Source organism: Amblyomma americanum, chromosome 8 (assembly GCF_052857255.1).
Source record: "Amblyomma americanum isolate KBUSLIRL-KWMA chromosome 8, ASM5285725v1, whole genome shotgun sequence".
NCBI lineage: Eukaryota > Metazoa > Arthropoda > Arachnida > Ixodida > Ixodidae > Amblyomma > Amblyomma americanum.
The window spans coordinates 30,800,825-30,818,240 of record NC_135504.1 but is presented as its reverse complement, the minus strand read 5'-3'; positions in this window follow the sequence as shown (position 1 = coordinate 30,818,240).

Sequence of the window (17,416 nt, the reverse complement as noted above, 5' to 3'; positions counted from 1 at the left end):
TGATCAATACTTCGAGATTTAACAGCGCAGTTCAGTTAGCTGAAAATTTTTAGCAGATTTTACATCAGAGCGCTATGCTTCGTCCAGTCTTATTGATACATTCTAGATACTTACGCGGAGCAGTCGCATTATGACAGGCTTGTTATACTGCATATTCTGTTCAACCGCTCCCACTTACCGCCTACATCACATCTGTTATTGTTTTAAGCAATCTATGAATCCACCCAAACCTAACACTTATAGGCAGTACACATCTCCGAATAATGTTATGGCAAGCTCTATACGAAAGATATGCTGCTTGAAATTCAGTATTTTCTACTAGTCCACTTCAGAGCGTTGTACGCGAGAGAAAATCGCCACTATATTTTTCTATACTTGTCGTCCTTTCATTGATCGGTTCATCAGAGCTCTGCCATACTCCAAATCTGGACTTGTGCTTTCTCTATAACTTTCACATGACGCCCTGCATTTGTAACGCTTCTCATGTGCTTGGTGCGAAGGCAACTAGTCCTTTCTTCATTCTTGAGTGACTTCTGATTGCTTGTCATGCTGGCATGTAACAAACACCAGGAGCGGCTTGAATACAATACACAGAAAAATCTGGTAGGTCGCTTGGGCTGCCAAACACCAACGCATTGTTTAAGCAAATATTAGCAGTAATGTACGTGACAGTTAAAACGCACATCATTGTGAGAGTATTCGAGTGTGCACAAAGAAGCAACAGCAGCAAGTAAATGTTGTCTACCTGCTGGCATAACGGAATATTTCGAACATGCCAAAAAGATGCACTTCAGTTGTCTAGGTTTGATAAGGCATAACGTTAGTTGCTCTGTTGAGAGAAAAAGCATGCTTCTCTCTTCTCTCACCCGCCGCTGTGGCTCAGTGGTTAGAGCGCTCGGCTACTGATCCGGAGTTACCGGGTTCGAACCCGACCGCGCCGGCTGCGTTTCGATGGAGGCAAGACGCTAAGGCGCCCGTGTGCTGTGCTATGTCAGTGCACGTTAAAGATCCCCAGGTGGTCGAAATTATTCCGGAGCCCTCCACTAGAGCACCTCTTTTTCCTTTTCTTTCGCTCCCTCCTTTATCCCTTCCCTTACGGCGCGGTTCAGGTGTCCAACGATATATGCGAAAAATACTGCGCCATTTCCTTTCCCAAAAACCAATTTTCATTTTTCATTTTTCACGCTGTGTGTGTGTGTGTGTGTGTGTGTGTGTGTGTGTGTGTGTGTGTGTGTGTGTGTGTGTGTGTGTGTGTGTGTGTGTGTGTGTGTGTGTGTGTGTGTGTGTGTGTGTGTGTGTGTGTGTGTGTGTGTGTGTGTGTGTGTGTGTGTGTGTGTGTGTGTGTGTGTGTGTGTGTGTGTGTGTGTGTGTGTGTGTGTGTGTGTGTGTGTGTGTGTGTGTGTGTGTGTGTGTGTGTGTGTGTGTGTGTGTGCGCGCGTGCGTGTGTGTGCGCGTGCGTGTGTGTGCGTGTGCGCGTGCGTGCGTGTGCGCGTGCGTGCGTGTGCGTGTGCGCGCGCGCGTGCGTGTGCGTGCGTGTGCGTGCGTGCGTGCTGATTCTCGATTATGCCCATGATAGATGGCATCCTCATGCAACCTGTTGGCGGTTATATTATTAACTGTTCGCTCGAGGTTCCTGGGATGGCAGTCACTTCCATCCCAGGGCAGTGGCCTACCGGTTAACCGCTGTACCACTGCGCCAGGAGTGGTATGAGGACTGCCAGTGACCTATGAATGTTAATCAGGGAAAGACTAATTGTACACATTTGGACATTAACCCTCTAGCTATTGCGACATACCCTTAAAGGCGGAGCGTGAGCCGCGGTACGGCGGCGACTCCTTTTATGAAGTTTGCACGCAGATCAGAAGAGGTCTGGCGGCGATGAAGTGGCGGCTATGTAGAGCCATGCAGAGGTAGAATCTTCAGCGGCGCGGGATTGGGTTGCATCAAGCCGCGCGGCAATTGCGTCCACAAAGTGATCGGGCGGGCTTACGCTCTCTGACACTTAAGCAGTGTTAAGGGTCTCCGCCTACTTTTTGCCTGCACTCCAACTTGCGTACGAGCCTAATGGGAGGGCAATGGTAGACACTTTCCGCACTAGTAACCAATATTTAGCGTCATATTAGGCCGCAGTTTGTTCCCGCAGCAAATGTATTCAACTTATTTCTGCATGGCATGAAATTATCGGGGATAATGTGGGGTTTTACTGCAGATTAAGGCACAGATCGGAAGTATGCCTCTTCAAAATAAGCTATAGCCATCAGTTCTTCGCAAGCAAACATTTTCTGTCAGTCACTGATTGACAGCGCCGACTCCTAGACTCCAGGTAGCTTCCAATGAACGCGCAGTCTTTGTGTTCCGGTCCTGCAACAGTTGGTAGAAATTCTTCTCGGAGCTTCTGAAGTTTCGTCCTTCTTGTGACGCGTGAAGCCTAATCATTAATTTCATTAATATTCCCAATAGACCGGCGTGGCCGCTCCATACGGTCTACGTTCTTTTGCGAATTTTTACCAGGCGTAGAAGAGTGCATCGGGTCATCGTTCAGTTGAGATATGTATCAAAAGCCAAGATTTTCGCACCTCGATGAAGGCAAATAGTTTTCAAGAATTCCCTTATAGACATCTTCGCTAACAGTACCATCAATTCAGTGAAGGGTACCAAGTCCAGGAGTGAAAAATCGGCACAGTGCCGTTAAAATCCGGCCTCTATGTCTTAACATACACGTTTTATAGCCAGGACCATATAAATTTCGGTTGAGGCAATTATACAACGAATACCAAAATTAAGTCACCAAAAATAAATCGATTCATCTACAAAGCCACTTTTTTCATTGGTCACCTATTTACGACAGGTTTTCCTTTGCCTATAAGAATCTAGAAGGGCAATTTTTTTCACTATGTGCAGGTTTTTAATTCGGCTGCTCTCGCTTAATGTGACATGACATTTTTGGAAAGGTCTCTGACACACAGTCGAGATTTTTTTTCGCCTCGATAGAGCAATGTATTTCTCGAGAACTTGCTTCATTGATCTCGAGTGTCCTTCAAAAGATTGATAAAACAAACCGCCTATGATCGGTGCCCGTTCAAAATATATGATGCCGCGGACTGGCTACCTTGAGATGCTTTGACAGCTGATGGACTTCTATCCCAGAGTTCTGGCCATGAATAATGGCCATTAGGAAAGCTTTGACGACATTACGTGCACCTCCTACAATTTACAAAAGTACTCAGATATAGATTAATCGAAGAACATGACTGCTGACTAGAAAGACAACGGCCGCCGTGGTGGCTTCTCGATGGAGGCGAAATTCTAGATGCCCGTGCACACTGCGATATCAGTGCATGTTAAAGAACCCCCGGTAGTCTAAATTATGCGGCGCTCTACACTACGGTGCCCCGAATGGCCTGAGTAGCTTTGGGACGTTAAGTCACATAAAATAACACCAAACCACAACGAATGAACTCGAAAGTGCACATGCAAGGACAAAGATGAAAACGAACTGAAAGTAAGGAGCTATGCACCCATGAATTTGTGGCGATTTCATTAAAGCTATTCGTTTAAAATGTCAGAAATAGCATGTAGGTATTTTATTGCCAGTTTCTATTTACACGGAAAAAAATTAAAAACAATAAATCATTTTGTTCACTACTGTAATAACGCTAGGATTTCAACTATAGCAGTCGAGCTCACGTTATTTGCGGGCATAAATACATTCACGTGCCTTAAATGCCATCCCGCAAAGAGAAGGCATTGCACTCAGATATTGCACGCCATTAGCCGGTAATGCCCATGTTTTGAGGCACATGACGTTAAAATGAAGAGCATGTCGGAATACACATTACAGCTTTAAAAGACTGTCTCATTAAACGAAATTGGCTGTAGAGATCAATGCCGTCTTGTGGTGCATGTCTGTGGTTGTGTAACATTTGAAAGGCCCTTTAGCTGCATTGCAAGAGTAGCGGCCTCTCTGAAATCTGTGGCTGAATTCTTATACCACAATTAAGTCATCAAAATTTTTCCTCCGGCTCGATGTAATGCCCTCCTAACGATGGCTTATTATCTAGTCCGTTCACCTTAGTTACAACAGTCTGCTTCGCATCAGTGCAATTGCGGTCATCTGTTCTAGAGAAGCGCTGTTTATAATAAGGGGATTCTGCGCGGTGTTTAAACTTTCCTTAAAGCGAGCTTTTCTCGCAATGTTACAAAATACAAAGTGCGCTCTCCAGCAATCTCGTTGTGAAGCTTATACCATAGACGCGGTGGTATACAAGACGCATAAGCCATTTGACTAGTTCGCTCACGGACGAGCATTTGCTCTGAAGAGAGTACTGTTGCAAGCATTAGATTCGCGCACAATGATGCACTAAAAGCCGATGCAGGCAGTGGTCTCCAGCACAATCTTTCGACAAAATCACCGTACATTTCGGGCAGCGAAACCGAAAATGGAAAACAACGCACCTTATTTATTGAACGGCTGATTAGCAGCGAGTATTATCTGAAGCTACCAGCCTCCAAACTTTAGGATGCAACAGAATCCAAAATGGCGGTCAGATGATTTGCAGTAAAAAATTCTGCTATTGATGCGGACGAAGACAAACAGGAGACACACACCATGCTTGTCTTGCACCTATGCTTATTAGCTGAACCTTCACGTGCTTGATTTCAACTTTACTATTTCAATTGATATTGTCACGACCGAAGGAGCCGTACAGGTAGGCGTCGGGGAGAACCATAGATTGAGAGTTTTTAATTAAAGAGCCAGGTTCCAGGTCACAGAGCCAGAGCGCCTCGAGAGCCAACGACCGCTTCGTCGTCGTTTCGACTAAGCCTGGAGGCCGCGCGGCGCGTTAGGCACGTGGCATTATTCCTACCGCGAAAGCAAAAGTCGTCTCGATGTGGATTGGGTTATGTACAGGGAGAGAATAAGGAAAAAAACGAAAATTAGGGGTGATGTGAACTATACATCTGGCGCTTATTGAGAGGTGAGGAGAGTCAAGTTCGCACGTGGGGTAAGGAGCTAAAGATACGAAACACAGCGTGCACACAGCGCTCAGTAACGCGAAAAATACGGTTTTAGGCGCACTACATAGCCGACTCAGGCCGTTGACGCTGACGGCCGGTGATCAGAGTTCCATCGGGAACAACTTCATAGTTGACGCTGTTCAGGTGGCGCAGGACTTTGTACGAGCCGAAATACCTATTGATAAGATTTTCGCACAACCCCCGGCGGCGCACGGGTGTCCACACCCATACCTGGACACCCGGATCGTAGTGCACGTCCCTGTGCCGAAGGTCATAGTGTCGAGCATGGAAGGATTGCTGGTGCTTGATATTCAAGCGGGCCAGCTGACGGGATTGCTCTGCTTGTCCTATGAAGTGGCCTGCTTCAGAGGGCACCTCTGCATCACCGTTCGGGAGCATCGCGTCCAACATCATGCGGACCTCTCTACCAAAGACGAGACGGAACGGGGTAAACTGGGTGGTTTCCTGCGTCGCTGTATTATATGCGAATGTGACGTACGGCAAGATCTCATCCCCCGTTTTATGTTCAACGCCAACGTACATCGACATGATGTCCGCTAAAGTTTTGTTGAGCCGTTCCGTTAGACCATTGGCTTGGATATGATACGCTGTTGTTGGTCGATGAGCTGTACGGCTAAGCGTTAAGACGTCACGTTGGAGCCGGGCTGTAAACCTCGGTCAGTAATGATGGTCGATGGGGTGCCGTGTCTAAGCACGATGTCGTGCATAAAGAAGTGGGCAACTTCGGCGGCAGTACCTCGCACAAGGGTCTTCGTTTCAGCGTAACGGGTCAAGTAGTCTTTGGCGACTGCGATCCACTTGTGGCCGGTCGACGAGAGAGCGAATGGCCTCAGAAGGTCCATGCCGACTTTGACTAATGGTATCTGTGGCGGCTACATGCACTGCAGCAGTCTGGGAGGATTGAGCGCCGGTTTTTTCCGCCACTGGCATTGCCGGCATGTCCGGACATAGCGCTTGACGCTTGTAGTGAGCTGCGGCCAGTAGTAGTTCTGCCGGATTCGCGACAAGGTGCGTGTGATACCAAGGTGGCCGGAAGTCGGTTCATCATGGCAGGCAAGCAGAACTTCATCCCAAAATCAGACGGTATGATGAGCAGGTAAGTTGTCGGACTGGAAGTAGAGTTCTTTTTATGAGGCACCCCGCTGCGGAGGCAAAATGATGATAGCCCACGAGCCAGGTACAGTGGTATCTCAGGGTGCCCACCTTCGGAATGTTCTATGAGCAGCCGCAGCTCGGCGTCGACATGCTGTCTTGAAACGAGCTCAGACGTGCTGACCGCTCCAAGGAAGCTATCGCTGTCGGTGGTGTCTTGTGGAGGAGGTTCGACGGGAGATCGTGACAGGCTATCATCGTCGGTGTCTTTCCGGCTGGACTTATAGGTTACGGTGAAATCGAATTCCTGCAGGCGTAATGCCCAACGTGCGAGGCGGCCGCAAGAGGTTTTTTAATTTTTCACCCAGCACAGCGAATGGTGGTCGGTGACGGCGCGAAACGGTCTGCCATGCAGGTAGGACAGAACGTAGCTGCTGCCGAGACTACCGGCAAACATTAGTTTTCGGTGGTTGAGTAGTTCAACTCAGAACGGGACAATGCGCAGCTGGCGTAGGCAATTAGTTTGTCGACACCGTCTTGCCGCCGGACGAGAACAGCCCCAAGACCGAAGTTGCACGCGTCCGTATGTACCTCCGTGTCGGCATCTTCGTCGGAGTGAGCTAGGATTGGCGGCGATTGGAGTCGGCGTCGTAATTCGTCGAGGGAAGTTTGCTGTTCATTGCCCCAGGAAAATGATGCATCATCTCGGTTTAGGTGCCTCAAAGAGCTGGCAAGCTGGGCAAAGTTTCTAATGAAGCGGCGATAGTAGGAGCACAGGCCCAGGAAACGCCGGACTGATTTTTTATGAACGGGAACCGGAAAGGCAGCAAAGGCAGCAAGCTTCTCTGGGTCACCTTGGATTCCATCAGCACTAATGACGTGCCCGAGAAACTTCAATTCGGTGAACCCAAAGTGGCATTTTTGTGGTTTGAGGGAGAGGTTAGCGGAACGAACGGCTTTGAGGACAGTTCTGAGGCGGTGCAGATGTTGCCTGAACGTTCCGGAAAAAATAATGACATCGTCAAGATAAACAAGACATGTCTGCCACTTCAGACCTGTGAGTACGGTGTCCATCATTCTTTGGAAAGTGGCCGGAGCGCAGCAGAGCCCGAATGGGAGGACACGAAATTCGTAGAGCCCGTCCGGTGTGATGAAGGCGGTTTTCGCACGGTCCCTCTCATCGACTTCTCTCTGTCAATAACCGCTCCTGAGGTCTACCGAAGACAAGTACTTGGCTTGGCGAAGACGGTCGAGGGAGTCATTGATACGCGGCTGCGGATACACGCCTTTGTCACGCTCTTAAGTTTCCTATATTCAACGCAGGATCGCCGTGTTCCGTCTTTCTCCTTCACGAGGACGACAGGAGATGACCACGGGCTGCTTGACGGTTGGATGACGCCGTCCGTGAGCATCTGTTTGGCCTGTGTTTGGATAGCATCTCGCTCCCGAGGTGACCCACGATAGGGCTACTGATGGATGGGTCGAGCGTGATGATGCGGTGTTTAACTATCGACGTTTCTCGCACCTTAGACGACGACGTAAAGCACGGAAGAAACTCCCGCAAGTGGTCCTGGAGTCGCCCCTTTTCAGCGGATGAAAGGCTAGGATTTATGTTGACGTCGTTGAGCGCTTCTACATCACCTTTAGGTGTGCCTCCCTCGCATGCAAAGCATTAGGCCACTTCCTGAACATGGTCGACGTAAGCGATGGCTGTGCAACGGAATAGACGTCGATGCTCATTGCAAAAGTTGGTAACAAGGACCTCTGTCCAACCGTCATTAAGGCAGCCAAGGCCTCGTGGCACCGGAATCCCATTAGTGAGTACGAGAGAGACATTAGGCTCGACAACCCGGAGTACCAGATGTGGTTCGTCACAGGTAACTCTAGCGAGATTGCTGGCACGTGGGGCACCGTAACGTTATTGTCAGCGACTCGCAGGGCGGACCGAGAACCCAGGTGCGCCGGCTTTGCTGTGGCCATTTTGGTAGAAAACGTCACCAAGCGATTCGGGAGGTCTGTTGTAGCACCGTGCTCGCGGAGAAAGTCGATGCCAAGGATGACATCGCGAGAACATTCGCGCAGAACAAAAAAAAAATGGCGAAGAAGGTGCAGCCTCTAACCGTAACCCGGGCGGCACACATACCGAGCGGTGCGACATGTCCGCCGGCCGTACGTATGTGGGGCCTTCCCACGGTGTCGTCACTTTTTCCAGGGCAGTCGCAAGCCGTCCGCTAAGGATGGAGTAATCTGCACCCGTATCGACCAACGCGAACAGGGATGCCCAAGGAGATTCTGCCTTCAGCGCTGCCTGTCGATGGCTGTTGGGAGTGACTCAATCGGTGCGGCGGCGGAAGCTGGTCACCGACTGGGGTTGCGTCGTAAGGACGATTCGGATGACGTGTCGGGGAAAACTGTACGGCGATGCGGCGTTCGACGTCGATGTGAGTCGGTCGGTGAGGCAGTGGATGGTTTGTGGGGGATCGGTGTTCGGGGGCCTCGCCTCCAAAGATAGACGGAGCTAGTTTTCCCGATGAGGTCTCGAGGAACCACGTTGTGCTGAGGCATAGACATAACGGGACTCAGAAGGCGGAGACCAGCGTACAGAAGGTGAGCGCTATTCGCAGTGGGGAGACGGGTGGCGGGGAGGAGGCAGGGAACTACGCTGGCGTTCGACATACTCGGCGATGTCTTGAGGGTGCTCTCCAGGTGGTGGACGGGGACTTCCCACAAAAAATCCGCGCAGACCCATTTCGCGATATGGGTACCGACGGTAGAGATGGCCGACTTCACCACAGTGGTAGCAGAGCGGGCGTTGATCCGGAGTGTGCCAGAGATCAGTCTTCCGCGGTGCCTGGCGCCGATCAACCCCGTAAGGAAGCGGTTGAGCAGCGTGCTCCGCGACCACTGGAGGGGTGCAAGGCGAAAGACCTGGAAATGTAGCTGGGTGGTGCACGACGTCCGCGTACGTGACAGGGGCCGGGTACGGCGCGGCAACGCATAGGGCCGGTTGCGGCGCCGGCACGACCCCAGCGGCTTGTGTCCTGAGCGCCTGCTGAACTTCCTCGCGGATGACGGTGGTAAAAAAATCGATGCGAGGGGAAAATGTTCCTTGAATGTGCTGCAGCTCCTCGTGGACCACGGAACGGATGAGTTCGCGAAAGGAGCTCGTAATCATACCGGCATCGGGGTCGAACCGGTTCAAAGTGGACAGCGTCGAAACTGGATACAGTTGCCGGGCGTACTGATTGGACCTCTGCTGCAGCAATTGCGCCATGTGCACGGCGTCGTCCAGAAACTCCGCGACGGTGTTGGGAGGGTTCTGTACGAGGCCGGAAAAGAGCTGGTCTTTTACGCCGCGCATCACGTGCCGCAGCTTTCTTTCTTCAGTCATGGCCGGATCGGCGTGATGGAATTGACGTGTCACATCCTCGACGTACATTGCAACACCCTCATTTGGAAGTCGAATTCGAGAGGTCAGGGCACGCTCCGCGCTCTCCCGGCGGTTGCTGTTGGTGTACGTGGTCAGGAGCTGACGTCTCAAGTCCGGCCACATAGACAAGGTAGCCTCACAGTTCTCGAACAACATGCGGGCAGTCTTCAAGGCTGAAATACACGTTACGCATCTTGGTCGCGTCGTCCCAGCAGTTGAAGGAAGCGACCCGTTAGTAGTGGTCCAGCCAGTCCTCGGCATCCTCGAAGTGGCCACCGTGAAATGGCTTAGGTGTTCGTGGGCTCTGAAGGATCAGATAGGTGGGGCTTGCCGAAGGTACAGTCATAGTCACGGCGGGCAGGGCGTCGCCATAAACGGAGTGAAAGTCGAGGGTGCGCCGTCACGAGAGAAGAACTCAGGGGACAGGCCTCGGATCCTCCGGTTGGCACGATGAACAAGGGTGGTCACAAGAGGCGGGTGCGCCGAGTCTTCCGCAGGAGAAGGGAGCATGGGCGCACCTCCACCAGTGTCACGACCTTAGGAGCCGTGCAGATAGGCGTCGGGGAGAACCCAAGACTGAGAGCTTTTATTAGAGACCCAGGGTCCAGGTCACAGAGCCATAGCGCCTCGAGAGCCAACCACCACTTTGTTGTTGTTTCGACTAAGCATGGAGGCCGCGCGGCGCGTTAGGCACGTGGCATTATTTTCTAAGTAAAGCTTACGGCGCTGAGGTAAGAGGTACTCAGCAGAGCAGCAGACCGCGTATTGCAATATTTGTCATCCTTCCGTCATACGACCGACTCTTACCACGCGACATTTGGGAGACCATCACTGTTACGAGCATCGAAGGCATATATCGCGGAGCTATAATTCTTTTTAAACAACCGCTCAAATGTATTACAGCCGCCGCGGTGGATGAGTGGTTATGGCGCTCGGCTGCCGGCCGGAAAGACGTGGGTTCGATCCCGGCCGCGGCGGTCGAATTTCGATGGAGGCGAAATTCTAGAGGCCCGTGTACTGTGCGATGTCAGTGCACGTTAAAGAACTCCAGGTGGTAGAAATCTCCGGAGCCCTTCACTACGGCGTCTCTCATAGTCTGAGTTGCTTTAGGACCTTAAACCCGTATAAACCAAACCATACCAAATGTATTACATAATTTAGCAGACGGTTGTCGGTACATCACTGTAATTAGAGCGCTGGCGCTAAGAATGCATGTGCACAAGGTAAAGGTCTGAATTAACCATTCCGGCATGTCAAGCACGTGAAGAAGCAGGTATTTGACCAAGATGCATCAACTACACATTTTGCGGAGGGACGTTCCTGGTTGCCGTTCTTATTGGGGATGAAATTTTCCATTATAATTTTTGGTTAAAGTTAAATCTTCTACTCTAATACAGCAATTTAAGTAATTGGAAGGGAAACGAGAATTATTCAAGATAATTACTGCAGTAAAGATATGGCGTATGAGATTTTACGCTACGGAGGTACTGAGGCTACGCACGGGCTCAATCTCTGCTGTCATTGGTATTGAGTGTGTACGTGTCCAATGTGCCTCAATAAAGTGTTAAGTATTTGAAGTCCGCGTTTACGCGCTCATGTCACTGGTCACTTTTTGACAACTATTCATACTGCAATGAAATGAAGCGCTGACGTTGCTTTCTTAAAGCTATTTACAGCACCGTATTCTGTTCTTTATATTAGTGCAAAATGTAATAAAACAAAACATTGTGTCGTGCGCGGCTGGATTGGACACATCTGGAGCCCCAAGTAATCACGTACGGAACGCCGCCTGTATGTGGACAAGAGTGCGTACGCTGTGATCCATTTCCTTTTGACTCCACATGGAACTAACGAGTCAAGCGGACGGCGACGGAGGAGAGTTTGGGGTGCGCAGGCGACCCAGCTTGGCCGGGCCCCATTGTTCGCAGCCCCGCTCCGAGAAGCAGCAACGAAGGCGCGTCGCCTTTCATCCCTACCGCGGCGACGCTGCCCAAGGCCATTACCCGGGCGGCGGTCGTTCAGTATGTGGCTAGGAGGCAATTTTGAAGACGCATTCCTCATGTTCACTGTGAGCGCTTATCAGCTCCATATGACTGCCAGGACTTCCTGTACACGTGGGGCATCAGGAAGAATTGGGGAGCGATGGCGCCTTAACTGGCACGGCTTTCGACAATCTGTGCGGCCCTCGAATGCTCTTTAAGCGAGTAATCATGCCGCCCCGCGGGGGAGGATGGAGTGATCCGAGAGGGGAATTGTTAGTATTCGTGACAATGACCTGTCCCCTCTCCCCAATATTTATTGGGCGTGTTTTACGCTCCTCTGTCTCTTTTTCAATGTGTTTTCCTCTCCCATGTGTTTTATTGGATGTGTTTTCCTTTCCCCGGTCCTTGATTGGATGCGTGCTTGTTTTTTGACCTAATTGGTTGGTGTCCCCACTGAGGGCGGGGACTTAGGGATTAAAGAAGACGTTTTGGTGGGACCGGGGGTTGATTTCGTCTGGTCACTCTGCGGATCAATCACTATGTACATAGTTGTTCTCCTTGTTGTACCTTCCGTTCTGTCTTAACTACTTTATGTGTGATTAAACAGTTTACTTCCTGAAGTTCCACGAGTAATGTGACTGAGCAAGTTTAGAACCTCAAGACGTCGGCATCCAACAACTTCTATCTTTCCCCTTCGGGCTGACATCAAGGAAGAGAAAGGGTAGAAGGAACTCAACTGGCGCAGTCGACAGGATTGCGACGTCTTCCTACTCGAGGCAACTGAAGGAGGGCGGAAGTACAAGGCGGCGGACGAGCTATAGCGTGGCACGTCCAGAGGAGAAGATTTCAAGAGTGACAGCTGGTCAACGCCGACGTGACGCTGAAGGTCCAAGTCAGCGGGCAGCTGAAGGAACCAGGTGACCAGAGTCAAGGAGGGCGCTGTTGATCAGGAGGAGCCGACGACGACGCGGATCAAGGAGACGAGTTCCAACCGGGACCGTGCGGCGCAGCGACCAACTTCCGGGCCAGTCTTCCATGCTGGGGCACCGGCAGCCTCGTAAAGCGGAGCTTCGGTAGCCGGGCGAGTACCTTTCTGTTTCTGTCGGGTTTGTGCTTGTGCCAAAGCCTTGGGTTTTGAGAAGTGACAGTGTTAAACAGAAAGAGATGGAGAACGGGGCAGGAAACGGAGAGTTGGCAGCCGCGGGTCAGGCAAATGAGGGTCCGACGCACCCTCTGACAGTTAGCGCGCCGGTGCAACAAATGACCGAGTTGCAAGTGCAATTACGAATTGCTGAACTAGCGGTGGAAAAGGAGCGGTTGGCTTTGGAAAATACAAGGCTGAATCTTAAGCAGAGCGGAACAGCGGGTGGGCTTGGTGAGAGCGCGGGAGCGAGCGGAAGAATGGACGAGGACAGAAGGTTGGAATTTGCTAACCTTATGAAAGGCGTCCTCACGCCGATGCCGCTTCAAGAAGCCCTGGTACCAGGGTGGTTCGAGGACGTAGAGGCCACGTTGGGGTCATACGAAGCTCCAACCCAGTGGTGGGCTGGACTAGTTTTGCCACACCTAAGCGAGAGGGCACGCATGCTACTCACGCGGTTGTCCGCAGAGGAAAGGAGCGAGTACGCACTCCTGAAAGCTAAAGTGTTAGACGGCTTGAGGCTCACTGCCGCCGAATACAAGCGTCTTTACTCATCCGCGAACAAAAACCCAAATGAGACGTGGGAGCAGTTTGCGGTACGCCTGCAGAACTACCTGGAATACTATTTAAACAGCTGTCAGGTAACTTCGTTAGAGGAGTTCAAACTGCTAGCCGTCGCGGACCGACTAAAGGAAGCCCTCAGTGCAGAGGCGAGAGCGCACGTTGCTCTAAATGATAAGCCAGGGTTCCTAAAACCTAGTGAGATTGTCACGCTGGCAGAAAACCACGACGAAAGCCGAAGATATAAGGTCGGGAAAGCAGCGAGCGCGGCGGTGGCGACGAACGAGGCAGTCGAGGTAACACAGCGCGACGGAACCCAGTCCCGACCAAACAACACGCGGCCCCGGGGACGTGGACAGTGTTTCCATTGCCACGGGCATGGGCACATCGCAAGATTTTGCCCGAAAAGACAAACCGCGGAAAAGCCAGTCATGGGGGGCGGACGCGCAGACCAGAAATCAGTAATCGCCCGAATATCGGTCCCCTTGCATGACAGGGAGACAGTGCACGGCTCAGTGGAAAGGCAGCCCGCGGAGGAGAAAGTCAGCGCCGGAGAGGTGACATTGTTGAGTAGCGGGAACGCTATAAGTGCGCGCATTGACTCAGGGGCCGACATCACGGTCATCCGCAGGTCGCTCGTGCCACGATATGAATGCGCGGGGGCAACAATAAAACTCACCGGGGCTTTCGGAAAGCAGGTTGTCGCGGAGCTGGCGTACGTTCCCCTAGTGACAACTCAGGGAGCACCGCGAGTATCATTTGACCCGTCGGAGCGGGGCATACTGTGTGCAGTCACAGACGAGCTTATAACTGGGATAAGCGCGTTAATCACTCCCGAAGACTATGAACAGCTTCTGAGCGATCGTGTCCATGCGCAAGAACAGGGAGAAGCCGAGGGTTCTGACGAAGAAATCGAAGAGAGGGAGAAGCGGGTTGACGAGGTTCTAGCGGGCGCGGTAGCAGCAGATTGCAGCGAAGGGGAAACCGCGGTGGCACAGACGACGCGGCAACGGTTTCGCGAGGCGCAGATTGGAGACGAATCACTCCAGGAAGCGTGGGCTCAGGCTAGAGAGGGAACACACGGCATGACGGTCCGGGACGAGCTTTTGTTCCACCAGGAGCCTGTTGCTGGGCATCCATGTACTCAGCTTGTCCTCCCAACCGAGCGACGCGCAGAGGTGTTAAAAATGGCGCACGACTCAGTGTGGGCAGGTCACCTCGGCGAGCGGAAAACGCTTCAGCGGATAAAGGCTTCATTCTTCTGGCCCGGGGTCACACGCGACGTGAAGCAGTACTGCCGCTCATGCCACTCATGTCAGGTGAAGTCGCGTGCACGCACAGCAGATCGAGTGCCGATCGCGCCGATCGCTAGACCAGAGGCCGCATTCCAAGTGGTAAACATCGACTGCATAGGACCGATAGAACCACCGTCAGCTCGAGGGCACCGCTATGCACTTTGTGTAGTGGACATGAACACCCGTTGGCCAGAAGTCGTGTGTTTAAAAGCGCTGACCGCTAAGGCCACGTGTGAGGCTCTTTTGCAAATATTCGCGCGCCTGGGAGTCCCTGAAACAGTGTGCTGTGACCAGGGCACAAATTTTACCGCAAAGCTTACACAAGAGCTTCTCAGAAAATTGGGCGCCTCTCCGAGGTTTTCCACGCCGGACCACCCTCAAAGCAACGGTCTGGTCGAGCGCTGGAATGGAACATTCAAATCCATGCTATTCCAGATTATTCAGGAGCACGGACGTGACTGGGATAGGCTTGTGCCATTCTTGCTCTGGGCTTACAGAGAGGTCCCTAATGAGACGACCGGGCAGTCGCCGTTTGAGTTAATGTATGGCAGAATACCGACCGGACCGCTATCCATTCTCCAAAAAACTTGGACGGGAGACTGGGCAGTACCAGATTCTTTGGCAACGCCGGCGGCAGAGTACCTGTCAGCTTTGCGCGAGAAGCTGGCCGAGGCAAACGCAAAGGCTAGTAACAACAGCATGGTAGCGCAACGCAGGTACACTGGACAATACAACTTGCGCGCTGTCGATAAACACTTCACAGATGGGCAGCAGGTGTTGTTGCTTGAGAGGATGGCGAGGGAAAGTTGATGTCCAAGTGGACGGGGCCTGTGACGGTAATGCGGAAGACGCGCCCGTACAGTTATCTGATCAAGCTCGCAATGGCGCATGTCGGACTGTCCACGCAAACAAGCTCAGAGCATACCACGCACGGGTGAATGTAGTAGGGGTGATATTCGAGGGCGACGCGGAGTTCGGCGACGTGCCCACGTTCCCCATGCGCTCAGTGCCAGGCGACGCGCTGCCGCCGGGTACTCTCGAACATTTGAACGAAGCGCAGCGCCGAGATCTAGAGGCACTGATCGAGGAGAATGGCCAGGTTTTCAGCAGTAGGCCCGGCAAATGCACGCTAGGAGCGCACAAAATCGTGCTAAAGGAGGGTGCTCAGCCACGGGCTGGCCATGCGTACAAGGTCCCGATGGCGTATCGGAAGGAAGTGGAGAGGCAAGTAGATGAGCTCCTGGAGTGGGGACTAATATATCCCGTTGAGAGTCCTCATGCTCACCCAGTGGTTTGCGTCGCTAAAAAGGATGGGGGGCTGCGCCTGTGCTGCGATTATCGGAAGTTGAATGCGATAACCGAGCAGGACGCCTTCCCGATGAGCCTACCGTCCGAGCTGCTGTTCCGAGTAGCGAAGGCCAACTTCATCAGCCTAATAGACATGCTGAGAGGCTATTGGCAAATATCCCTTGACGAGCAGGCACAGGCCCTCACGGCATTCGTCACTCCGGTGGGGCAGTACGCATGGAGGGTCATGCCCTTCGGCCTTCGAAATGCGAGTTCGACATTTCAGAGGGTCATAAACCAGGTACTAGCACCGCACCGCGAGTACGCATGCGCCTACATAGATGACCTCGCGATTTATTCAGACACCTGGGAGGAGCATTTGAGGCACGTTCGGGCGGTGCTCGCTTCGATCGCAGCCGCCGGGTTCACCGTGAACGCAGGCAAATGTCATTTCGCGAGACGAGAAGTCAAATTTTTGGGCCATGTGGTTGGGTCGGGGAAGCACAGCGCTAATCCAGGAAAGGTCAAGGCAATAGACGAGATGCCGAGGCCCCAAACAAAGAAGGAGCTCAGAAGCTTTCTGGGCTTAGCTAACTATTACCGACAATATGTCCCCGACTATTCTCGCGTCGTGCTCCCACTGACGAGCTTAACTAACAGGCGGACACCGCAGCGGCTCCCATGGGATGACGAGGCGCAGAAAGCTTTTGATGAGGTGAAAGCTTGCTTGAAGAGCGCATCCTCACTTCATGCGCCTGACCCAAGTAAGGAGTTCGTGCTCGCAACCGATGCTTCGGACTACGCGGTGGGTGCCTGCCTTGCCCAGTGCGATGACGAGGGCCGCGAGCAGCCTATCGCTTTTCTGAGCAAAAAGCTAAGCCCGGCTCAGACCCGCTGGGCGACTATCGAGAAGGAGGCTTATGCCATCATTTGGGCATTGGGGCGACTTGAAGTCTGGTTGTGTGGCGCACAAATTAGGGTCATAACGGACCATAACCCGCTCAAATATTTGACTCTGAGTAGTCCGCACAGCGCCAAGCTGACACGCTGGGCACTCGCTCTGCAGAGATTCGATATCCGGGTCGAGCACGAAAAGGGGGAGCAAAACGCTAATGCCGATGCAATGTCGCGACGCGTAGCTGCCAACTAGAGGCGTGGGGGTATCCAGGCCTGGAGTTATGTCATTTATGGAGGTGTACCCTGAGGCTTTGGCAACGCATATGGTTCGGCAGCGGCAGGTGGTGCTTCTTCGGCTCCGGGCCCGCGCCACGTTGGTCTGTTCGGTTTTTTTGTGTGTGCTTCATTCCAAGATGTTATGCAGCACACATGGTGGGGAGGTGTCGTGCGCGGCTGGATTGGACACATCCGGAGCCCCAAGTAATCACGTACGGAACGCCGCCTGTATGTGGACAAGAGTGCGTACGCTGTGATCCATTTCCTTTTGACTCCACATGGAACTAACGAGTCAAGCGGACGGCGACGGAGGAGAGTTTGGGGTGCGCAGGCGACCCAGCTTGGCCGGGCCCCATTGTTCGCAGCCCCGCTCCGAGAAGCAGCAACGAAGGCGCGTCGCCTTTCATCCCTACC